Raw genomic sequence first — 27,307 nt, 5'->3', positions numbered from 1 at the left:
GGAAGAGAGGTAGCAAAATCCACATATTCAAAGATAAAACTATTCTGAGCTGTTTTTCTGGCATAAGTGACTGATTTTATTAAGGGGAATGAATGATTGTATTAAGAGTCTCAATAAATGTTCGCTTTAGTTTATTCCCCTACTCTACCTCTACCTCCCAACTGTAATTTAATAACTTTTGTGTATGGCTGTACAACTAAGAGTCAAATAAAAAGGTATTACTTCTGGTATTGATTTAAAAATAAGAACAAAAGACTTCAAGTCATCTATGAATTAGAATTCTATAATAAAGATATACATGCCTTGTATGAGTAGCAAAACAGACAAAGATGTAGTATTGTGGGCAACTTTAATGATAGTTCATTTTGTATACCTTTCTGCCTATAGCCTGCCAATATAGCAAGAAAGACTGATTTTAGTCAGTTGTGAGTAAAAACAATGATGGTAGTAGCAAATCTGTTTACTGCACTAAGCAATTTATGTGTTCTCTTATGTAATCCACGCAACAACCTCATAAAGTAGGTATTAAGTTATCTCATTTCACAAATGAAGAAACTGAAGCTTAGGCAGGTTAAGTAACTTTGTCTGAGGTCACAGGATTTATAAGGTGCAGAGCCAGAACTTAAATAAGTCTCTGGCTTCAAAGCTTATGCTCTTAAACACTACTGGGGTTGTACGGGTTTCTCTGTATATCTTCATATTTATATGGAGACTTTTCAGTATCTGAGATTTTAAAAAAGATTCAGCCTTCTCTTAGAATCTGTTATTCTTTTGGAAAAACATCTCTGTGTGTACAAATGTTCTCTTTTGGCTTCTCTTTTTCTTTAGGACATTTTAAATGAATTTCAGGATAGCCCCCTAAAGTTAGCCACATCAAAACCAGAAAACTTTTTTGCCTATGGCTTTGGAGTCATATTCAACCTATCCCTTTTCTTTACCTCTTATACTGTCCTTCATCAAGTGAAGTTGATTGAATTCTCCTTCTGTACTGTATCTGATTCTTTCTTTCTCTACAGTAATGGACCATAACCAGGTCCTAACCTTCTAATCCACTAATTCCTACAAGAGCCTCCCTAATAATTTATCTGGTCTCCTATCCCTTTTGCAAGCGCTGTCCTAAGCATGCCATTCTTCTACCTGAAACTTTGAAGCATATTCTAATTGTCTTCAAGTCAGATAAGAATTTCTAACTAAGGATTTCCCTCGCTTTTAATAGAATTTGGCACATTTTTATGGTTTTAAAAATTAACATTGTACATATAGGAAGTTTAGATCAGTTCAAATATGAGAACATATTATACAAAATAGATTGTTTATATTATTCAGTATTATACTATTACATTACAATCTGATTCGTTACGGTAATATATGCTTCCATAATACCTATTATTGAAAAATAACAGTTACAGGAAAGAGAATTCATTTTTTGGAAAGACCAAGGAAAAAGCTCAACTAACACCAATTAAAATGCATTCACAAAATATGTAGAGCGTAAAAGATCTTTATGCTACTCCCACAGATCTTATTTACGTATCTATGTATGTACTTAATTCGGACATGTTTTCTTTCTAAAACAAGTAGTTAGAAGATACAAATATCATGAACACATTCTAAATCAAGACAGGCCCTATTAGAGGTTCCTTAGAAGGCGGAAGACCTTCAGGAGGATGATTCCCAAAGAATTCCTTTCCTAGCTATTGGAAAGAAGGTGCAATAGAGTGCATGAAGAGGCAGAAATGCTGCCTTGCATGTTAAAGACAGAAGCACTTCCATGGTGGCTAGAGACGTGATGCTCCAATGCCACAAAGGATAGTTCATAGCTATTTTTTTTTAATGAAGGATTTTTTGTTCTTTCATACTGTGTGGACTCAAATTTGAAGGAAATTTTGATAGTCCTCAATAATATAAATTGGAAAGGCAGAAATCTCTGTTCTGGATGCCCTGGTCAGGCATAAAGTTAGCTGACAATGCTGGAAACCGTGGTAGGCATGTCCACTAATCAATCTTTAAAATATAATACCCTGAAAGATCTATTGTTTTTTAATAATACCGAGAGGTTTTCACATCCTACAGTCTACAACTTTAGATTCCTATCATGTAATACAAAAACAGCATTTTAGCAGATATTCTAAAATAAGTCATATTAACTTTAGTTATTCTCTCAAACAGTAATGTTAATAATATCAAACAGAAACCAAAAACCAAACCAACCAAAAAACAAATGAATAAAAAAACCCCAAACAATTTCAGTAACAAGGAAAATCAAATCAATGGTGTATCCTTTGTGGTAACAGAGATAGACTTGTCTGATTGTGGAAACCAGGTTAAAGACAAGGGCTTGGACAACTGTGCCCTGAAACAAGCAGACTGCAGGTTTTATAAATACATACAGAAATAATTAAAATATAAGGGGTTTAGAGGGATTAATCTCCTTTAAATAATCTCTGCCACAAAGCCTGTAAAGACACTGCTGGCACCAGGCCCATGTGAGACCAGCTGTCGGATATCAGAGCAGGAGAGAGATTAACTGCTCCCACTTCTGCACTGACCTCCTCTGTGCAGTCTTCTCTGGACTCCATCTTCAGTACTCACTGCACCACAGGGACAGGTCAGCAGAATATACCTGCTACCATGTGGATCATTATCATTTGACTTGATTACCTATCCTTAGCTGAGGAGAAAAACCAAAACAAAAGAGAAGGTTGGTGCTGGAAGGGAATCACAAAATGTAGGCTCAGGACTCTAGGGAAATGCAGGAGGGCTCCAGAAAAGTGCTGATTACCCGATTCCATTCATTTAACCCATGGAAATTTCAGTCACCTTTAATTATTTTCAAACTGAGTTTTAAGTAATGCAGATAGTACCCTTACTCCCAAAGCAACTGATAACTCTTTAAAACAGTAGCATTTGGCGGCTTCCCTGGTGGCGTAGTACGCAGGCCTCTCACTGCTGTGGCCTCTCCCGTTGCGGAGCACAGGTTCCGGACGCACAGCCCCAGCGGCCATGGCTCACGGGCCCAGCCGCTCCGCGGACATGCGGGATCCTCCCGGACCAGGGCACGAACCCGGGTCCCCTGCATCGGCAGGAGGACTCTCAACCACTGCGCCACCAGGGAAGCCCCAACAAATATTTTTAAAAGGTGACAGTGCAATGAATAAAACAAATCAGATAGATTTTGGGGGGCCTCCTCTATATTATATGGTATTTCCATAACTTTAAAAGGAAACCATTAAAAAATAGACAATAGCTTCGCAGATTACATGAATCAATGTTATGTAGAAGTCTTTTTAAAAATATAGTGTTATAAAATAAGATATAAATATTTTATGAAAAAAGATTTGTTTGAATGGAATTTACTTGGACAGATAGAAGAAAATAAAAGTGTGAAACAGAAGAACATTATGAATCACTATAAAGCATTTACACACTGTAAGAACAGATATACATGTACGGATTAGCATACGTATTCTTCCACCAGAAGAAAATGAGACTGAGTGCTGGACTACCTTCTTTAAAAGGGTCTATCTAAGGTTCCTAAGTTTCTTTCTTTCCAGTTTTGCCTCTATGATTTTCAGACACCAACAAATCTCTCTGCTATTATAATTTCTTCTCGTCAAAAGGTGATTATTTTTGGTCTCCTATTTACTTCACAGGTACATTTTAAGGACAAATGAATAAATAGTATCTAACTCTCTAGACTCTTGAGTAAAAGTAGGCTATTAGATCAATTCTAAGTATTTCAGAGGAAATACTGCTGATATAGCTAGAGTGAAATACTCTGGATAACACAATTACCATTATTTCTTACACAAAAATCAAGTTTCAAAGAATCAGAATATCAAATGTAATTTACTTTTTAAAAAAATAGTAAGAAGGTGCTTTGAGTTTTTACATAAAGGGCAGAAGTTCTCATTAAAAAGAAAAATTTAAATATCAGGATACCATAAACAACAGCTTCATTCTACTATCAGGCAATGGGTCATAGAAAACTTATGTTCAGTTTCTATTTTTTTCAGTAACATAGAGCTCCCATACTTTTCTCTCCTGCACTGTCTCTAAAACGAAAGCTCCCTCATCTTTATGTTTTCCCTCCCTTTGTAATGGGTTTTAAAGACTGCCAAAGAGAAGGCCAAATGTCAAACACATGCCTCTCCACTCAAGACTATATTGATGCCCATCAACACATTTTTCACACATCAGAGTGCTCTCAGATGTTAATGACTTTCAGGCTAAGTGATTTGATTCAAATTTTGAACCACTGATCCAGAGGTGAGTATCTTTTCAGATCCCCTAGGCCAGTGGTTCTCCAAGTGTGGGCCTCAGAGGAGCAGTATCAGTTCCACCTGGAAACTTGTGAAAAATGCAAATTGGCTCCACCCCAGACCTATGGAACCAGAAACTTGTTTTAACAAGCCCTGGTGATTCTTATACTAGTCAACATTGGAGGACCACTGCCCTATGCTAGTATATTCTCTGTAAATGAGCACCATCTTTTGGACAAATAGAAGTAAATATCAACAGCAGTGAACAAACTGAATGTAACAAAAAGTTCACTAAATTATTTAAACAATTTATCTTTTCCTTAATTTTTAAATTTAAACATACTTGGCAGGATTTCTTTTCATCTTCCAGGGAAAGGCTGCCCATCAGAAAGACCATTATAGTCTGGTGCACTGTTTTTATAGTTCTATAACATAAACTGACATTTATTGGAGCTTCACATAAGATTTTTCCATCAACGGATGTGTTGGAAGAGCAATAACCAAGTATGCTGTGTTGGGCAAGTACCTACACATCAGGATACTTTTCAAAGCCATCAGGCAAAGGGGGTCAGTTGAATTTTTTTACTGCACAGGCTAATGCTTTAAAAGTGTCTTGATGGAATCAAGGAAATTGGATTGTCCCCCCATTTGCTGGGCTAAAACAAGCCTTTTTTACTTATCCCATTAGAGGAACACAAGAGAAACCTTTTAAATGTCACTAAAAATTTCCCTGCATGGCAGAACCCAGTCAAAAGGGTTTTAATTTTCTCTGAGAATTCTTAAGTAATGCAGTATGTCAAGGTTTAATAAATTGTAGGTGGGGATAGTTTTTGTTACAGGCAACAGGCATCTTTATTTTTTTTAAACAGGTGCTTAGACATCTCTCTATTGAGAGAGGTTAGGGCACTCAAACAGTAGAGAGCTCAACTTCAGTCCAAATAACAAAAAAAATGAACCATGATGGAATCTATAAAATAGCTGAAACAAATTTTTAGGACACTTACAAAAAAGAAAATATTTTAAAATGTACTGAAAGTGATGGTTAATCTTTTTATATGTGATATTTTCGTATTGAGCTTCTTGAAAAATTTCTTGAAGAATTTGGCCTTGAACAAAGCCCAAGGAGAGCACAGAGATCAGGCATTCAACCTTCTCTCAAAAGAAAGAGGTACTGCAGAGCGAAGACTGTGTATTCCCAACCTGTAATGGGGTAAAACCCCACATTATACAACTTTCAAAATACTGCAGAAACATCAATTAATAAAAACAAGTTGATCTATGTTATATGGATTGCACACATCTATAGAAATATATGATATATGAAATATATGAATATCTACCTTCTACGATCATATATTTATTTTGGTGTATTTGTTGAATGGATATAACCATTAAACATTATGGGATATTTTTGTTGTTGATTCTTTCCCTCTTCAATAAAATATTAAAAGTACTTCCAACCATAACATAGAGGGAATGCCAGAATGGCGGACTTAAAAAAAAAGGGGTGGGGGCTATCTATAAATAAGGGTGGTTCCTTTCTGAATCATCACTTTAATAGAAATATTTTTAACCATACTCAAATGAGTATCATACACCTTACTCTGTCCCCTAGCTCCCCACACAAAGAAGAAAAAGAGGAGAAACCATGCCAAAGAGAAAGGATAATATATCTATTATTTTGAAATAAAATTATTAATTAAATTATGTCAACTATTCCTCTATTATTATTACCTGCTTTTAAAAAATACTTTTAGCTCACATCAGGATCAGATGGTATGGGGTTCAAAAACAAAATAGTTCTACAGGGGAATCCCGCATGCTTTACTAACCGCTCATGTTTTGAGTCTACCCTCTGACCACAGCTATTTCAGAGGGAGGCTTAGTGAAGTACCTACCAGCTGACAAAAGAAGGATGTGAAGCAGGTTGGGAAAAAGAAGGATTACCCTTTTGTCATGTCCAATCAGCCATCCCTACAGTTCTGATAAATATGCTTTATTAATTAAAATTTGTACTTAAAAGCTAGTATCCTCTTTAATGGAAACTTCAGCTTTATTAAGTTCTTAACAACTTAATGCATTTCATTATTATTTATTCTATCCTGGATATATAGGGAGAGATAGTTTTCTTTTTTTTTTTAGCTGTTAGCAATAACTCAGAAGCTCTGGATGAAATTCTAAGTTGTTAGGCCTTGAGAGTTGAGTCACTGAATGTCTCCCAAGTCTGTCAACTTTTGTAAAAGAACCATCAATTATAAGAAGAGAAACTAACAAGCAACCAAAGGGAAAAGAAGCTGAAAATGGCAGTAAGGGAGTATATTATGAAATTCTATAACGAATATTTAATCATTAAAAAACCCTGTCATTGGCTTAACTTTACTGTTGCTTTCATAGGAGGACCTTTGCTAATCCCAAATCCTTACATTCATGTGAACAGAAAAGCTGAGAAAATTCAGTGTTCTTTTTGCTGGAATGCAGGAATTCTTATTCTGGATTCTTAGATTCCTAGGACATCCGTGGAAGGGCTTCAGCAAGTATATGAACGTATTAAAACTGTTTGCGAAAATTCTACATCCATATCCTTTGGTGTTCATAGCTCTCCTTATATTCTTCCTAAAAAGGTTAAAGACCACTATTGTAGGGTAGAAGTATAGATTAAAAAGACTGGCCATGAATTGGTAATTGCTGAAACTGGATGATGGGTACATAGACGTTTGGTGGTATATTATTCTCCCTAAGTTTGCACATGGTTGGAGTTTTTGTAATTAAAAGATTATTTTTTAAAACACTTCTGTGAAAGGAATTCATTGTATACAAGCCAATTCTTGATAAAAGGCTGTGGTAAATCTAAGCAAATTGCTAATGTAAGTGATAATTCTATCTCTCCTTACATCATAAGGTAAGTCAAATGAAGGTAAGGGATTTGGAGTTTTATAAAACATAAGTGTAGAAAACATAAGTGTGGAAATGGCAAAACTTTCAATGATGCAAGTTACCTTACTTTTGAAATCATTATTCTATTTCACAAAATGTCAAAATTTGACACAAAATCACGAAAAAAGAGAGAAAAGGTAATTGGTAAAGCAAAGACAAAGGAGGTGGTGGTTTGGTGCTTGAAGGGGAGGGGGAAAACTGAAAGGAATAAAGTGGTGGGTTTAATCAAATCACTTTTAAAAGCTGCAGCCTCTCAGAGTTAACCTTGCCAATCAGAGTAAGCAGAAGCAGAAGCATGTTTGTGCACATTAAACTTTGCCTGTGTCCTTGAACCTATGGTGCACTTCCTCCTCTCAAGCAGCCTGGGAAGGCTTCATAATGCTCACCCTTAGAGAGAACCTTGAATTCCATTAGAAAGCTCCACAGGAAGGAGAAACCCTCAAGCGGCAGCTTGAACCACGTAGACAGCTCATACCCTTTACTGATATTAGAAGTGAGCTCATGGGATTAAGCCTGCAAGTCCTGGAAAATTAAAAAAGTATGAACACACTGACAAATGCCATTATACAAACAAGATATCTTTAAGTCGTCTTTCCTCTTTTTTTTTTACAGAAATGGCAAATATTTCCAATGATAACATAAAAACTGGTTACTAAGTCTACAATGAAACTCTATAACTGGTCTGGCTACAATCTAACTAATATTATAATGGTATTTACATCTGTATCATGCTTTGCTATAAAATCATTCACCCATTTGATGGCCTAGTACATTTTACACACAAACTATACTTTTGAATAAAAGGAAGTATGAAGGTAGATACCTTGTCTTTCATATCACATCTATTAAGTTACTATAGTTCTACTTTGTTCAGTACTATGAGAAAGTATTTTATACAATGTACAGTTTTAGTACTGCATGTAGGCCAACTCAGACTCAAGGTGTAGAAGTTTCTAATAGCTAGAACTTTCTAAAATGGAACAGGCTTTTTACTTTGTGAAGTAAACAGAAATGCTCAAACCGAGGCTAGCTGGCTTAACCACCTTTTGAAAATTTAGCAGAGAGAATTCCTGCATTAGGCTGGAAGTTGAACCAGATGGTCTTTAAATTCCCTTCTACCTTTAAGATTTTACAATTATGCTTTATTCAAGGTCACACAATTAGTAGCAGAATAGAAACTGGAATCTAGGTAACCTGACTCCAAACCTAGTCTTTCTAAACATAAGGTTATAGAACCCTTATATGTCCTCAGGCAGTAAACAGAAGAGTGAGGTTATTAATTGGGTCAGGGAAGCAATAGTGGGGGGTGATGGGAACTGGAGAGCTCAAGGGCTGTCAACAGAGGGCAGTAGCTACTCAGCTCTACCTGATTGTTGTCCTATGGGAATTTGTGCACGATTACCATATTTTCAGATTTTTCAAGAGAATCCTAATATCTGTATTTTATGTGAAATCAACTGACAGTTAATTATAAATAAACTGTGTTGTAACACTATAGGTGCTAAACAAAAATAGATCTTTGGGCTGTATATGACCCATGCCAGTTTGTGACCATGAGACTGTCCTAAAACATTCCATTTCCAAACTACTGATTTTTTGAACTGTTTCTCTAGATTCTTCAAATTTATCAACACCCTTTATGAAATATAAAAGTCTAAGTTTTATGCTTTATATTAACTATAGTCAGCTACATATATAATAGTATTTTGCTCTGGTTTTTTATAGATATTCGTTACTACAGTGGTGGTGTTATGTTGGCTTTTCTAAGAAACACTACGTTGCAGTCTCATTGTTCACCTACTGTCCACAATAACTGCCAAATTTTCTACAGATAACATTTGTGCATAATCAATCTCTATACCTGTGCATATGAATTAGTCCATAAATATTCGATAGCACTTATTTTACAGAAGGATCACCTTTTCTTTAAAGAATCACTTTTTTTTCCTGAATTCTTATTCCCATCTTTCAGGCGTTATTAACCACTCTCGGAGTGTATCAGTTTGATCATCAAAATGGCAAGCTCACCATTTCCAGACCTTATTCTGTTGACTCATTTGGGAGCATTTTGTTACTTTGTGTAACTCCCTCACCTTTAATTCATCCTCATAATGTGACATTTAGAAGAATATTTTAGTCTCAGCAACACTGAGCACAGGGAGATATATTTTATAGAGGCAGGGACAAGATGGCAGAGTGGCAGAGTAGAAGGACGTGAGCTCACCTCTTGCAAAAACACCAAAATCACAGTGCTGAAAAACCACTGACAAAATGCTGGAACCTACCAAAAAAGATACCCTATTATCCAAAGACAAAGAAGAAGCCACAACGAGACAGTAAGAGGGACACAATCACAATAAAATCAAATCCCATACCCACTGGGTGGGTGACCCACAAACTAGAAAATAACTATACCACAGAAGTTCTCCCACAGGAGTGAAAGTTCTGAGTCCACGTCAGGCTCCTCAGCCTGGGGGTCTGGCAATGGGATGAGGAGCCCCTACAGAATTTGGCTTTGAAGGTCAGTGGGGTTTGATTGCAGGAATTACACAGGACTGGGGGAAACAGAAATTCCACTCTTGGAGGGTGCATACAATGTCTTGTGTGCACCAGGAGCCAGGGAAAAAAGCAGTAGCCTCATAAGAGCCTGGGCCAGACTTAACTGCTGGTATTGGAGGGTCTCCTGTGGAGGCGGAGGATGGTTGTGGCTCACTGTGGGGACAAAGACATTGGCGGCAATAGTTCTGGGACTACTCATTGGTATGAGCCCTCCTGGGGGCCACCAATTTCTCACCAAGACCTGGCCCCACCCAGCAGCCTGTAGGCTCCAGTGCTGGGTTGCCTCAGGCCAAACAACAGGGCGGGAACACAGCCCCACCCATCAGCAGACAGGCTACTTAAAGTCTTCCTGAGTGAGTACACAGTTGCCCTCTAAACACACCCCCTGACACAGCCCTGCCCACCAGAGGGACAAGACCCATTCCCTCCTACCAGGAGGCCTGCACAAGTCTCTCAGACAGCCTCATCCACCAGGGGGCAGACAGCAGAAGCAAGAAGAACTACAACCCTGCAACCTGCAGAACAAAAACTGCAATCACAGAAAGTTAGACAAAATGAGACAGAAGACGAGTATGTCCCAGATGAAGGAACAAGATAAACCCCCAGAAGAACAACTAAGTGAAGTGGAGATAGGCAGTCTACCCCAAAAGAATTCAGAGGAATGATAATAAAGATGATCCAAGATCTTGGAAAAAGAATGGAGGCACAGATCGATAAGATACAAGAAATGTTTAACAAAAACCTAGAAGAACTAAAGAACATACAGAGATGAACAATACAATAACTGAAATGAAAAATACACTAGAAGGAATCAATAGCAGAATAAGTGAGGCAGAAGAATGGATAAGTGAGCTGGAAGACAGAATGGTGGAAATCACTGCCATGTAACAGAATAAAGAAAAAAGAATGAAAAAAATGAGGACTGTCCCAAAGACCTCTGGGACAACATTAAACGCAACAACATTCACATTATAGGGGTTCCTGAAGGAGGAGAGAGAGAGAGAGAGAGATAGAAAGAGAGAGAGAGAGAAAGAAAGAGAGAGAGAACCTGGAAAAATATTTGAAAAGATAATAGCTAAAAAATTCCCTAACATGGGGAAGGAAACAGTCACCCAAGTCCAGGAAGCGCAGAGTCCCAGTCAGGATAAACCCAAGGAGGAACACCCTGAGACACATAGTAAGCAAACTGACAAAAATTAAAGGCAAAAAATATTAAAAGCAACAAGAGAAAAGAAACAAATAACATACAAGGAAACGTCCACAAGGTTATCAGCTGATTTCTCAGCAGAAACTCTGCAGGCCAGAAGGGAGTGGCATGATATGTTTAAAGTGATGAAGGGACTTCCCTGGTGGTACAGTGGTAAAGAATCCACCTTCCAATGCAGAGGACACGGGTTTGATCCCTGGGAGGAACTAAGATCCCACATGCCACGGGGCAACTAATCCTGCAGGCCACAACTGCTGAGCTGAGGCACCTCAACTAGAGAGCCCACATGCCACAAACTACAGAGCCCACGCACTCTGGAGCCTGTGCGCCACAACTAGAGAAAAGCCCATGCATCACAACAAAGAGCCTGCGCACTGAAATGAAAGATCCCGCATGCCACAACTAAGACCCGATGCAGCCATAATAAATAAATATTAAAAAAAAATAAAGCGATGAAAGGGAAGAACCTACAACCAAGAATACTCTACCAGCAAGGCTCTCATTTAGATTCGATGGAGAAATCAAAAGCTTTACAGACAAACAAAAGCTAAGAGAATTCAACAACACCAGGCCAGCTCTGCAACAAATGCTGAAGAAATTTCTCTGGGTGAAAAAGAAAAGGCCGCAACTAGAAACAAGAAAATTACAAATGGGAAAGTTCATCAGTAAAGGCAAACATATAGTGAAGGTAGGAAATCATCCACACACAAATATGAAATCAAAAACAGCAATTATATGGGGGCTTCCCTGGTGGCGCAGTGGTTGAGAATCCACCTGCCGATGCAGGGGATGCGGGCTTGTGCCCCGGTCCGGGAAGATCCCACATGCTGCGGAGCGGCTAGGCCCGTGAGCCGTGGCCGCTGAGCCTGCGTGTCCGGAGCCTGTGCTCTGCAATGGGAGAGGCCCGCGTACCGCAAGAAAAAAAAACAATTATAAGAAGAGAGTACAAATGCAGGATATTGGAAATGCATTTGAAATTACAATACCAGCAACTTAAAACAATCTTATTGTTTATATATAAACCGCTATATCAAAACCTCATGGTAGGGACTTCCCCACTGGTCCAGTGGTGAAGAGTCCACCTTCCAATGCAGGAGACGTGGGTTCGATCCCTGGTTGGGGAGCTAGGATCCCACATGCCACGGGGCAACTAAGCCTGCACACCACAACTACTGAGCTCATGCACTTTAACAAGAGAGCCCATGAGCTGCAAACTACAGAGCCCACGTGCTTTGGAGCCCACGTGTCACAACTACAGAGCCCATGCGCCCTGGAGCCCACAAGCCACAACTAGAGAGAGAAAACCCACACACCACAACTAGAGAGAAGCCCGCGTGCCGCAACGAAGACCCAACGCAGCCAAAAAAAAAAAAAAAAAAAAAACCAAAGGAAATACTAAAAAAAATAAGATTAAAAAAAACCCCTCAAGGTAACTGCAAACCGAAAGTCTACCATAAATTCATACACAAGAAAGAAAAAGGAGTCCAAAGACAATGCTTAAGTTAGTCATCAAATCACAAGAGAACAAATGAGGAAGGTAAGAAAAAAGACCTACGAAAACAAATCCAAAACAATTAACAAAATGTAAGTAAGAACATACATATTGATAATTACCTTAAACGTAAATAGATTAAATGTTCCAACCAAAAGACAAAGACTGGCTGAATGGATACAAAAACAAGACCCATATATATGCTGTCTACAAGAGACCCACTTCAGATCTAGGGACACATACAAACTGAAAGTGAGGGGATGGAAAAATATATTCTATGCAAATGGAAATAAAAGGAAAGCTGCAGTAACAATACTTGTATCAGACAAAATAGACTTTAAAGACTGTTATAAGAGACAAAGAACACTACAAAATGATCAAGGGATCAAGACAAGAAGATATAACAAGTGTAAATATATAAGCACCCAACAGAGAAGCACCTCAGTATATATATAAGTATATAAACATACCTCAAGCACCTCAGTATATAACAGCCATAAAAGGAGAAATCGACAGTAACACAATAATAGTGGGGGACTTCATCAATGGACAGATCATCCAGACAGAAAATAAGGAAATAGAGGCCTTAAGTGACACATTAGACCAGATGTACTTAACTGACATTTATAGAGCATTCTATCCTAAAGCAGAATACATCTTCTTCTCAAGTGCACATGAAACATTCTCCAGGATTGATCACATACTGGAGCACAAAGTGAGCCTCGGTAAATTTAAGAAAACTGAAATAATATCAAGCATCTTTTCCGACCACTGCACTATGAGATTAGAAGCCAGCTACAAAAAAAAAAACCTAAAAAACACAAACCCATGGATGCTAAACAATATGCTACTAAACAACCAATGGATAACTGAGGAATTCAAAGAGAAAATAAAAAAATATCTAGAGACAAATGAAAACAAAAGCATGATGATCCAAAACCTGTGAGATGCAGCAAAAGCAGTTCTAAGAGGGAAGTTTATAGCAATGCAATCTTACCTCAGGAAATACTGGGTTGGCCAAAAAGTACTTTCGGTTTTAAAGTAAAAAAGACACGTTTTTCATTTTCACTGAGAACTTTATTGAACAATGTATTCACCCTCTTGTTCCACTCTCTTCTGCCATTTTTCAGGCAACTTCATAATTCCATCTTCCCAAAACTTTTTATCTTTTTGAGCAAAGAACTGTTCCAGGTGCCTTTTACAGTCTTCCAGGGAATTGAAATTTTTTCCATTAAGAGAATTTTGTAAAGACCTAAATAAATGGAAATCTGAAGGTGCAATGTCTGGTGAATACAGCAGATGAATCAGAACTTCCCACCCAAGCTGTAACAGATTTGCCTTGTCGTCAAAGAAACATGCAGTCTTGCGTTACCCTGACGGAAGATTATGCATTTTGTAGAAGTTGACTAATTCTGGTTGCTTTTTGTTGAGTTCTGCTTTCAGTTGGTCTAATTGGGAGCAGTACTTGTTGGAATTAATCGTTTGGGTTTTCCAGAAGGAGCTCATGATAGAGAACTCCCTTCCAATCCTACCATATTCACAATATCACCTTCTTTGGATGAAGACTGGCCTTTGGTGTGGTTGGTGGTGGTTCATTTAGCTTGCCCCACGACCTCTCCACAATCTCTTCCATTCCTTATTATTGTACAGTACCCACTTTTCATCACCCATCACAACGTGTTTTAAAAACGGAACATTTTCATTACGTTTAAGTAGAGAGTTGCATGAGGTAATATGTTAAGAAAGTTTTTTTTGCTTAACTTATACATGGAACCCAAACATCAAAGCAATAAACATAACCAAGCTGGCGCAAATGATTTTCAGTGCTTGATTTGGATATTTTGAGTATATTGGCTATCTCCTGTGTGGTATAACATTGATTGTTCTCAATTAATGTCTCGATTTGCTCACTATCAACTTCTACTGGTCTACCCGACCATGGAGCATCGTCCGGTGAGAAATCTCTAGCATGAAACTTCACAAACCACTTTTGACATGTTCAATCAGTCACAGCACCTTCTCCATACACTGTACAAATCTTTTTTTGCATTTTGGTTGCATTTTTACCTTTCTTGAAATGGTAAAGCATAATATGCCGAAAATGTTGTTTTCTTCCATCTTCAATATTAAAATGGCTACACAAAAATTCACCAATTTTGATGCCTTTCTTTAAATGCTCGCCAATATGACAGCTGTCATATACAGTCTAACAAAACTGTTTCGAATGATGTTAAAGACAACTAAGTCTTTAATGTTAATGACGTTAATGTCTTAATGACGTTAAGACAACTAACTACTGCCATCTTACGGGAAAAAGCAAACCAACCTTTTGGCCAACCCAATAAGAAAAATCTCAAACAACCTAACCTTACACCTAACGCAACAAAGGATCATAAGAGACTACTACAAGCAACTGTATGCCAATAAAATGGACAACCTGGAAAAAATGGACAAATTCTTAGAAAGGTACAATCTCCTAAGACTGAACCAGGAAGAAATAGAAAATATGAACAGACCAATCACAAGTACTGAAATTAAAACTGTGATTTAAAAACTCCCAACAGGGCTTCCCTGGTGGCGCAGTGGTTCAGAGTCCGCCTGCCGATGCAGGGGACATGGGTTCGTGCCCCAGTCTGGGAGGATCCCATATGCCGTGGAGCGGCTGGGCCCGTGAGCCATGGCCACTGAGCCTGCACGTCCGGAGCCTGTGCTCCGCAAAGGGAGAGGCCACAACAGTGAGAGGCCTGCGTACCGGAAAAAAATAAAAAATAATAATAATAAAATAAAAAAATAAAAACTCCCAACAAACCAAAGTCCAGGACCAGATGGCTTCACAGATGAATTCTATCAAATACTTAGAGAAGAGTTAACACCTACCCTTCTGAAACTATTCCAAAAATTGCAGAAGAATGAACACTCCCAAACTCATTCATTGAGGCCACCATGACCCTGATACCAAAACCAGACAAAAATACCACAAAAAAAGAAAACTACAGGCCAGTATCACTGATGAATATAGACGCAAAAATCCTCAACAAAATACTAGCAAAGCAAATCCAACAATACATTAAAAGGATCATACACCATGATCAAGTGGGATTTATCCCAGGGATGCGAGGCTTTTTCAATATCTGCAAATCAATCAGTGTGATACACCACATCAACACACTGAAGCATAAAAACCACATGATCATCTCAACAGATGCAGAAAAAGCACCTGACAAAATTCTACAATAAAAACTTCAGAAAGTGTGCACAGAGGGAACATACCTCAACATAATAAAGGCCATATATGATGAACCTACAGCTAACATCATACTCAGAGGTGAAAAGCTGAAAGCATTTACTCTAAGATCAGGAACAAGACAAGGATGTCCACTCTTGCCATTTTTTACTCAGCATTGTTTTGGAAGTCCTAGCCATGGCAATCAGAAAAGAAAAAGTAATAAAAGGAATTCAAATTGGAAAAGGAGTAAGACTGTCACTGTTTGCAGATGACATGATACTTTACATAGAAAATCCTAAAGACAAAACTAGAAAACTACTAGAGCTCATCAATGAATTTGGTAAAGTTGCAGGATAAAAAAATTAATACACAGAAACCTGCTGCATTTCTATACACTAACAGATGAAAGATCAGAAAGAGAAATAAAGAAAAATCTCATTTACCATCGCATCAAAAAGAATAAAATACCTAGGAATAAACCTACCTAAGGAGGCAAAAGAGCTGTACACTGAAAACTATAAGACACTGATGAAAGAAATCGAAGATGAAACAAACAGATGGGAAGATATACCATGTACTTGGATTGGAAGAATCAATATTTTCAAAATGACTATACGACCTAAGGGAATCTACAGATTCAATGCAATCCCTATCAAATGACCAATGGTATTATTCGTAGAACAAAAAATTTTACAATTTGTATGGAGACACAAAAGACCCTGAATAGCCAAAGCAATCTTGAGAAAGAAAAATGGAGCTGGAGGAAGCAGGCTCCCTAACCTCAGACTATACTACAAAGCTACAGTAATCAAGACAGTATGGTAGTGGCACAAAAATAGAAATACAGATGAATGCAACAGGATAGGAAGCCCAGAAATAAACCCACGCACCAATGGTCAATCTATGACAAAGGAGGCAAGAGTATACAATGGACAAAAGGAGGCAAGAATATACAATGGAGAAAAGACAATCTCTTCAACAAATGGTGCTGGGGAAACTGGAGAGCTACATGGAAAAGAATGAAATTACAACATTCTGTAACACCATACACAAAAATAAACTCAAAATGGATTAAAGAACTAAATGTAAGACGTGATACTATAAAACTCTAAGAGGAAAATATAGGCAGAACACTTTTTTTTTTTTTTTTAATGGTACACGGGCCTCTCACTGTCGTGTGGCCTCTCCGTTGCGGAGCACAGGCTCCGGACGCGCAGGCTCAGCGGCCATGGCTCACGGGCCTAGCCGCTCCGCGGCATGTGGATCTTCCCGGACCGGGGCATGAACCCGTGTCCCCTGCATCGGCAGGCAGACTCTCAACCACTGCACCACCAGGGAAGCCCGGCAGAACACTCTATGACATAAATTGCGTATCTTTTTTGATCCATCCCCTAGAGTACCAGAAATAAAAATAAACAAATGGGACCTAATTAAAATCCAAAGCTTTTGCACAGCAAAAGAAACCATAAACAAAACAAAAAGACAATCCAAAAAATGGGAGGAAATATTTGCAAATGATGCAATTGACAAGGGGTTCATCTCCAAAATACACAAACAGCTCATGCAGCTCAGTATCAAAAAAAACAAACAACCCAATCCAAAAATGGGTGAAGACCTAAATAGACATTTTCCCAAAGAAGACATGAAGATGGCCAACAGGCACATGAAAAGATGCTCAACATCACTATTAGAGAAATGCAAGTCAAAACTACAATGAGGAATCACCTCACACCAGTCAGAATGGCCATCATCAAAAAGTCTACAGACAATAAATGCTGGAGAGGGTGTGGAGAAAAGGGAACCCTCCTACTACACTGTTGGTGGGACTGTAAACTGGTGCAACCACGATGGAGAACAGTGTGCACGTTCCTTAAAAAACTAAGAGCTACCATAAGATCCAGCAATCCGAGTCCTGGGCATAAATCTGGAGGAAACCATGATTTGAAAAGATACATGCACCACAATGTTTACAGCACCATTTACAATAGCCAAGATATAGAAGCAACCTAAATGTTCACTGACAGATGAAAGAAGAAAGAAGATGTGGTACACATATACAATGGAATATTACCCAGCCATTGAAAAGAATGAAATAATGCCAGTTGCAGCAACAGGGATGGACCTGGAGATTATCATACTAAGTGAAGTAAGACAGAGAAAGATAGGAGGAGCTTCAAGATGGCAGAAGAGTAAGACGTGGAGATCACCTTCCTCCCCACAAATACATGAGAAATACATCTACATGTGGAACAACTCCTACAGAACACCTACTGAACGCTGGCAGAAGAACTCAGACATCCCAAAAGGCAAGAAACTCCCCACGTACCTGGGTAGGGCAAAAGAAAAAAGAAAAAACAAAGACAAAAGAATAGGGACGGGACCTGAACCAGTAAGAGGGAGCTGTGCAGGAGGAAAAGTTTCTACACACTAGGAAGCCCCTTCGGGGCGGAGACTGAGGGGGGCAGAAGCTTCGGAGCCATGGAGGAGAGCGCAGCAACAGGGGTGCAGAGGGCAAAGCAGAGAGATTCCTGCACGGAGGATTGGTGCCAACCAGCACTCACCAGCCCGAGAGGCTTGTCTGCTCACCCACCGGGGTGGATGGGCGCAGGGAGCTGAGGCTCTGGCTTCGGAGGTCAGACCCCAGGAAGAGGACTAGGGTTGGTTGTGTGAACACAGTCTGAAGGGGGCTGCTGCACCACAGCTAGCAGGGAGTGTGTCCAGGAAAAGGTCTGGAGCTGCCGAAGAGGCAAGAGATTTTTTCTTGCCTCTTTGTTTTGCGGGGTGTGAGGAGAGGCAATTAAGAGCGCCACCTAAACGAGCTCCAGAGATGGGCACGAGCCACAGCTATCAGCGCGGACCCCAGCGATGGGCATGAGACGCTAAGGCTGCTCCTGCAGCCACCAAGAAGCCTGTGTGCAAGCACAGGTCACTATCCACACCTCCCCTCCGGGGAGCCTGTGCATCCCGCCACTGCCAGGGTCCTGTGATCCAGGGACAACTTCCGCAGGAGAACACACGGTGTGCCTCAGGCTGGTGCAACGGCACACTGGCCTCTGCCACAGCAGGCACACCCCACATTCCGTACCCCTCCATCCCCCGGCCTGAGTGAGCCAGAGCCCCTTAATCAGCTGCTCCTTTAACCCCCTCCTGTCTGGGCGAAGAACAGATGCCAGAGGGCGACCTACACGCAGAGGTGGGGCCAAATCCAAAGCTGAACCCCAGGAGCTGTGCGAACAAAGAAGAGAAAGGGAAATCTCTCCCAGCAGCCCCAGGAGCAGCGGATTAAATCTCCACAATCACCTTGATGTACCCACCATCTGTGGAATACCTGAATAGACAACAAATCATCCCAAATTGAGGAGGTGGACTTTGGGAGCAACGATATATATATATATTTTTTTCCTTCTTCTCTTTTTGTGAGGGTGTATGTGTACACTTCAGTGTGTTATTTTGTCTGTATAGCTTTCCTTTTGCCATTTGTCCTAGGGTTCTATCTGTCCGTTTGGTTTTTTTTTATAGTTTTTAGTGCTTGTTATGATCAGTGGATTTGTCTTTTGGTTTGGTTGCTCTCTTCTTTCTTTCCTTTTTTTATTACTTTCTAAGTTTTTTATTTTTAATAATTATTTTTTATTTTAATAACTTTATTTTTTTAATTTATTTTTTCTTTTTTTCTCCCTTTTATTCTGAGTCGTGTGGATGACAGGGTCTTCATGCTCTGGCCAGGCGTCAGACCTGTGCCTCTGAGGTGGGAGAGCTGAGTTCAGGACACTGGTCCACCAGAGACCTCCCAGTTCCACATAATATCAAACAGTGAAAATCTCCCAGAGATCTCCATTTAAATGCCAAGACCCAGATGCACTCAATGACCAGCAAGCTACAGTGCTGGACACCCTATGCCAAATATCTAGGAAGACAGGAACACCACCCCAAACATTAGCAGAGAGGCTGCCTAAAATCATAGTAAGGTCACAGACACCCCAAAACACACCACAGAACTCAGTCCTGCCCACCAGAAAGACAAGATCCAGCCTCATCCACCAGAACACAGGCACTAGTCCCCTCCACCAGGAAGCCTACACAAGCCACTGAACCAACCTTACCCACTGGGGGCAGACACCAAAAACAACGGGAACTACGAACCTCCAGCCAGTGAAAAGGAGACCCCAAACAGAGTGAGTTAAGCAAAATGAGAAGAAAGAGAAATAAACAGCACATGTAGGAGCAAGGTAAAAACCTACCAGACCAAACAAATGAAGAGGAAATAGGCAGTCTACCTAAAAAAGAATTCAGAATAATGATAGTAAAGATGATCCAAAATCTTGGAAACAGAATGGAGAAAAGACAAGAAATGTTTAACAAGGATATAGAACTAAAGAGCAAACAAACAATGATGAACAACACAATAAATGAAATTAAAAATCCTCTAGAAGGAATCAATAGCAGAAGAACGGATAAGTGACTTGGAAGGTAAAACAGTGGAAATAAATACTGCAGAGCAGAATAAAGAAAAAAGAATGAAAAGAATTGAGGACAGTCACAGGGACCTCTGGGACAACATTAAATGCACCAACGTTCGAATTATAGGGGTCCCAGAAGAGGAAGAGAAAAACAGAGGGACTGAAAAAATATTTGAAGAGATTAGAGTTGAAAACTTCCCTAATATGGGAAAGGAAATAGTTAATCAAGTCCAGGAAGAGCAGAGTCCCATACAGGATAAATCCAAGGAGAAACACGCCAAGACACATATTAATGAAACTATCAAAAATTAAATACAAAGAAAAAATATTAAAAGCAAGGGAAAAGCAACAAATAACATACAAGGGAATCCCTATTAGGTCAACAGCTGATCTTTCAGCAGAAACTCTGCAAGCCAGAAGGGAATGGCAGGACATATTTAAAGTGATGAAAGGGAAAAACCTACAACAAAGATTACTCTACGCAGCAAAGATCTCACTCAGATTCGACAGAGAAATTAAAACCTTCACAGACAAGCAAAAGCTCAGAGAATTCAGCACCACCAAATCAGCTTTACAACGAATGTTAAAGGAACTTTTCTCGGCAGGAAACACAAAAGAATGAAAAAACTTACAATAAGAAACCCAAAACAATTAAGAAAATCGTAACAGGTACATATCGATAATTACCTTAAATGTAAAAGTATTAAATGCTCCAACCAAAGACACAGGCTTGCTGAATGGAAACAAAAACAAGACCCATATATATGCTGTCTACAAGAGACCCACTTCAGACTTAGGAACAAATACAGACTGAAAGTGAGGGGATGGAAAAAGATATTCCATACAAATGGAAATCAAAAGAAAGCTGAAGTAGCAATTCTTGTATCAGACAAAATAAACTTTAAAACAAAGACTATCACAAGAGACAAAGAAGGACACTACATAATGATCAAGGGATCAATCCAAGAAGAGGATATAACAATGGTAAATATTTATGCACATAACACAGGAGCACCTCAATACATGAGGCAAATACTAACAGCCATAAAAGGGGAAATTGACAGTAACACAGTCATAGTAGGGGACTTTTAACACCCCACTTTCACCAATGGACAGATCATCCAAAATGAAAATAGATAAGGAAACAGAAGCTTTAAATGATACATTAAACAAGATGGACTTAATTGATATTTATAGGACATTCCATCCAAAAACAACAGAATACACTTTCTTCTCAAGTGCTCATGGAACATTCTCCAGGATAGATCATATCTTGGGTCACAAATCAAGCCTTGGTAAATTTAAGAATATTGAAACGTATCAAGTATCTTTTCCGACCACAATGCTATGAGACTAGTTATCAATTACAGGAAAAATCTGTAAAAAATACAAACACATGGAGGCGAAAAAAACATACTACTTAATAACCAAGAGATCACTGAAGAAATCAAAGAGGAAATCAAAAAAATACCTAGAAACAAATGACAATGAAAACACGACGACCCAAAACCTGTGGGATGCAGCAAAAGCATTTTTAAGAGGGAAGTTTATAGCAATACAATCCTACCTCAAGAAACAAGAAACATCTCAAACAACCTAACCTTACACCTAAAGCAATTAGAGAAAGAACAAAACACCCCCAAAGTTAGCAGAAGGAAAGAAATCATAAAGATCAGATAAGAAATAAATGAAAAAGAAATGAAGGAAACAATAGCAAATATCAATAAAACTAAAAGCTAGTTCTTTGAGAAGATAAACAAAATGATAAAGCATCAGCCAGACTCATCAAGAAGAAAAAGGGGAAGACTCAATTCAATAGAATTAGAAATGAAAAAGGAGAAGTAACAACTGACACTGCAGAAATACAAAGGATCATGAGAGATTACTACAAGCAACTCTATGCCAATAAAATGGACAACCTGGAAGAAATGGACAGATTCTTAGAAAAGCACAACCTTCTGATACTGAACCAGGAAGAAAAAGAAAATATAAACAGACCAATCACAAGCACTGAAATTGAAACTGATTAAAAATCTTCCAACAAACAAAAGCCCAGGACCAGACGGCTTCACGGGCAAATTCTATCAAACATTTAGAGAAGAGATAACACCTATCCTTCTCAAACTCTTCCAAAATATAGCAGAGGGAAGAACACTCCCAAACTCATTGTATGAGGCCACCATCACCCTGATACCAAAACCAGACAAAGATTTCACAAAGGAAGAAAACTACAGGCCAATATCACTGATGAACATAGATGCAAAAATCCTCAACAAAATACTAGCAAACAGAATCCAACAGCACAATAAAAGAATCATACACCACGATCAAGTGGGGTTTATCCCAGGAATGCAAGGCATCTTCAATATATGCAAATCAATCAATGTGATACACCATATTAACAAACTGAAGAATAAAAACCATATGATAATCTCAGTAGATGCAGAAAAAGCTTCAGAGAAAATTCAACACCCATTTATGGTAAAAACCCTCCAGAAAGTAGACACAGAGGGAACTTACCTCAACATAATAAAGGCCATATATGACAAACCCACAGCCAACATCATCTTCAATGGTGAAAAACTGAAAGCATTTCCACTAAGGTCAGGAACAAGACAAGGTTGCCCATTCTCACCACTGTTATTCAACATTGTTTTGGAAGTTTTAGCCACAGCAATCAGAGAAGAAAAAGAAATAAAAGGAATCCAAATTGGAAAAGAAGAACTAAAGCTGTCACTGTTTGCAGATGACATGATACTATGCATAGAGAATCCTAAAGATGCTACCAGAAAACTACTAGAGCTAATCCTAAAGATGCTACCATAAAACTACTAGAGCTAATCAATGAATTTGGTAAAGTAGCAGGATACAAAATTAATGCACACAAAGCTCTTCCATTCCTATACACTAATGATGAAAAATCTGAAAGTGAAATTAAGGAGACACTCCCATTTACCACTGCAACAAAAAAGAATAAAATACCTAGGAATAAACCTACCTAAGCAGACAAAAGACCTGTATGCAGAAAACTATAAGACACTGATGAAAGAAATTAAAGATGGTATCAACAGATGGAGAGATATACCATGTTCTTGGATTGGAAGAATCAACATTGTGAAAATGACTATACTATCCAAAGCAATCTACAGATTCAATGCAATCCCTATCAAACTACCAATGGCATTTTTCATAGAACTAAAACAAAAAATGTCACAATTTGTATGGAAACACAAAAGCCCCCAAATAGCCAAAGCAATCTTGAGAAAGAAAAACGGAGCTGGAGGAATCAGGCTCCCTGACTTCAGACTATACTACAAAGCTACAGTAATAAAGACAGTATGGTACTGGCACAAAAACAGAAATATCAATGGAACAGGATAGAAAGCCCAGAGGTAAACCCACGCACATATGGTCATCTTATTTTTGATGAAGGATGCAAGAATATACACGGAGAAAAGACAGCCTCTTCAATAAGTGGTGCTGGGAAAAGTGGACAGCTACATGTAAAAGAATGAAATTAGAACACTCCCTAACACCGTACACAAAAATAAACTCAAAATGGATTAAAGACCTAAATGTAAGACCAGACACTATAAAACTCTTAGAGGAAAACATAGGCAGAACACTCTGTGACATATATCACAGCAAGGTCCTTTTTGACACACCTCCTAGAGAAATGGAAATAAAAGTAAACAAATGGGACCTAATGAAACTTAAAAGCTTTTGCACAGCAAAGAAAACCATAAACAAGATGATAAAACAACCCTCTGAATGGGAGAAAATATTTGCAAATGAAGCAACTGACAAAGGATTAGTCTCCAAAATATACAAGCAGCTCATGCAGCTCAATATCAAAAAAACAACCCAATCCAAAAATGGGCAGAAGATTTAAACAGACATTTCTCCAAGGAAGATATACAGATTGCCAACAAACACATGAAAGAATGCTCAACATCATTAATCATTAGAAAAATGCAAATCAAAATTACAATGAGATATCATCTCACACCAATCAGAATGGCCATCATCAAAGAATCTTCAAACAATAAATGCTGGAGAGGGTGTGGAGAAAAGGGCACCCTCTTGCACTGTTGGTGGGAATGTAAATTGATACAGCCACTATGGAAAACAGTATGGAGGTTCCTCAAAAAACTAAAAATAGAACTACCATATGACCCAGCAATCCCACTACTGGGCATATACCCTGAAAAAAACATAATTCTAAAAGAGTCATGCACCAAAATGTTCATTGCAGCTCTATTTACAATAGCCAGGACATGGAAGCAACCTAAGTTTCCATCAACAGATGAATGGATTAAGAAGATGTGGCACATATATAAAGTGGGATATTACTCAGCCATAAAAAGAAATGAAATTGTTATTTGTAGTGAGGTGGATGGACCTAGAGTCTGTCATACAGAGTGAAGTAAGTGAGAAAGAGGAAAACAAATACCATATGCTAACACATATATATGGAATCCAAAAAAAAGAAAAAAGAAAAAATCATGAAGAACCTAGGGGCAGGACGGGAATAAAGACGTAGACCTACTAGAGGATGGACTTGAGGACACAGGGAGGGGGAAGGGTAAGCTGGGAGAAAGTGAGAGGGGGCATGGACATATATACACTACCAAATGTAAAGCAGATAGCTAGTGGGCAGCAGCCACATAGCACAGAGTCATCAGCTCGCTGCTTTGTGAACACCTAGAGGGGTGGGAGGGAGGGAGATACAAGAGGGAAGAGATATGGGGATATATGTATATGTATAGCTGATTCATTTTGTTATAAAGCAGAAACTAACACACCATTGTAAAGCAATTATACTCCAATAAAGATGTTAAAAAAAAAGGACAAATATATGATATCACTTCTATGCAGAATCTAAAAAAAACTGATACAAATGAACTTATTTACAAAACAAACACACAGACTTAGAAAACAAGCTTATGGCTATCAAAGGGGAAAGGTTGGGGGGAGGTATAAATTGGGAGTTTGCGATTGACATATATGCACTACTATATTTAATATAGATAACCAACAAGAGCCTATTGTATAGCACGGGGAACTCCTCTCAATATTCTGTAATAATGTAAATGGGAAAAGAATGTGAAGAAGAATAGATACATGTATATGTATCAGTGAATCACTGCTGTACACCTGAAACTAACACAGCATTGTTAATCAACTGTACCCCAATATAAAATAAAAACTAAAAAAAAGGAAAGGGTAAATTGTAAGGTTCATTAAAAAAACAATAGCAATAAGGGGAGACTTAAGTAACCATATGATAAAAATATACAATAAAGACTCATTAGTTAAAACTGACAGAACCAGTTTTAATTTTTTTTGATATTGAGCTGCACGAGCTGTGTTATCATACATATAGATAGACCAATGATTAAAGTTTAATATACTGTAAGTCCACAAATTGGTAGTAATGCATAAAATACTTAGGTTTCGATAGAGGCGGCATCTCAAATTGTGGGAAACAGATCTGAAATGGCATTTGAGATTTAAATGACATTGTGACAAATTTGAATCTGTCCTAAATATAGATCAGGATAAATTCCAAATGGATCAGAGATTTAAATGTAATAGAAAATGAAACTATAAAAGTAATAGAATAAAATGTAGTACATTTCTTTAAGAAAAAGATTTTATAACATGCATACATTTAATAAATTTCAGAAATCATCAATGAGCCACCATTTCAACACTCAAACTAGTTTTTTTTTTTTTTTAACATCTTCATTGGAGTATAATTGCTTTACAATGGTGTGTTAGTTTCTGCTTTATAACAAAGTGAATCAGCTATACATATACATATATCCCCATATCTCCTCCCTCTTGCGTCTCCCTCCCACCCTCCCTATCCCACCCCTCTAGGTGGTCACAAAGCACTGAGCTGATCTCCCTGTGCTATGCGGCTACTTCCCATTAACCATCTCTTTTACGTTTGGTAGTGTATATATGTCCATGCCACTCTCTCACTTCATCCCAGCTTACCCTTCCCCCTCCCTGTGTCCTCAAGTCCATTCTTCAAGTTAGTTCTTTTAAGGCAAATGATGGATCCATTTCTTGAGTTCAATGAAGAAGAACTGCCTGACTTTTTAAAAAGTTACAAAATTATAGAATTAATCCATATTGAGGGCACAATCAACTTTAAAGTGTACAAAATGTTAAGATTCAGCTGTAGGTAGTAGCTGAGATGTTCAGAAACCGTTACGATAAAGTGGATTGCCTGGGGATAAAAAACCAGTTCTTTTGTTTTCAAGCTTATGAAAGCATAAGATGTCAACAATTTCTGGTTTACAACAACAGCAAGAGAAAATGTAGCCAGGGGGCCATTAAGAAGGAGCAATTTACTATACCAGGTCATAACACTTTGACAGTGTCCTATAATTCAGTTAGATGTAAAAATAAGATGACACTGGGCGTTCTCTGAACTCAAAGTAATTTGAACTTGATTCACACTGTACTGTGAGCCTCAGATACAAACTCCGCAAAAGAAGCGACTATTCGATATAAAAATGACAGAATAACTTATTAAAGAAAATTGTGAGCGGTAAGATTAGAAACACGAATTAAAAGTCACACTAAAGGGGAAAACTGGTGAACAAAATGTCTACATAAAAGAATTTCATTATAAGTAAGAAAATATACGACACGAAGAGCTTATTATAATCCTCATAAAATGCATCAGATGGCTATGAATTCTAAAAAGCACTGAGGCAGTGTGATAACAGTATGACAGCAGCATAACGCAGGGAAAAAGCATGAATGAATCTGCAGTCAAAATACCTAAGTGTGAACTCTAGCTATCCTACTTATTAGCTTTGTACCCTCAAGCTATTCCCATAACCTCTCTGAATTCTCAGTTTAGTGAAATGAGTATAATGCCACACAGGACTCCTGTAAGGATAGAATGAGTTAATATATATAAACATATTTTTAGAATAAAACATGATAAAGATAATTTGGTCTTTAAATACTGGTTTAATTATCCTTGTTCACAATTCTCAGGCTTCTTTTGTATTGACACGTCTTTCTCTGTTAACCCAGAAAACTCTGCCTACATTTTTTGGAGGTGTAGAGATTTCTTTGCATAAGGGGATGAATACATTTGTTTTATTATTCAAAAAATATTCACAAAATGCCTCCAAAGCTCCC

The 27,307-nt window shown here is 38.3% G+C and overlaps 1 protein-coding gene across 9 annotated transcripts in view; it reads right to left on the bottom strand.

The window, feature by feature from the left end:
- ACBD6 (acyl-CoA binding domain containing 6) overlaps positions 1-27,307 on the bottom strand; it is a 224,013-nt gene that overhangs the window by 57,533 nt on the left and 139,173 nt on the right. Inside the window, exon 8 of one of the 9 annotated variants that reach the window (XR_002642447.3) lies at positions 7,583-7,718. The exons of 6 other annotated variants lie outside the window; for them this stretch is intronic. The gene's annotated coding sequence lies outside the window, so the exon portion shown is untranslated. Of the gene's footprint in view, positions 1-2,549; positions 2,672-7,582; positions 7,719-27,307 lie in introns of those variants that run through there. 2 more of the 9 variants (XR_016392980.1, XM_089910454.1) reach the window with 2 other exon arrangements.

Source organism: Delphinapterus leucas, chromosome 1 (assembly GCF_059928025.1).
Source record: "Delphinapterus leucas isolate spDelLeu-1000000601 "Yukka" chromosome 1, BTC_Dleu_Yukka2, whole genome shotgun sequence".
Lineage (NCBI taxonomy): Eukaryota > Metazoa > Chordata > Mammalia > Artiodactyla > Monodontidae > Delphinapterus > Delphinapterus leucas.
This window is presented reverse-complemented; position numbering and strand designations above follow the sequence as displayed.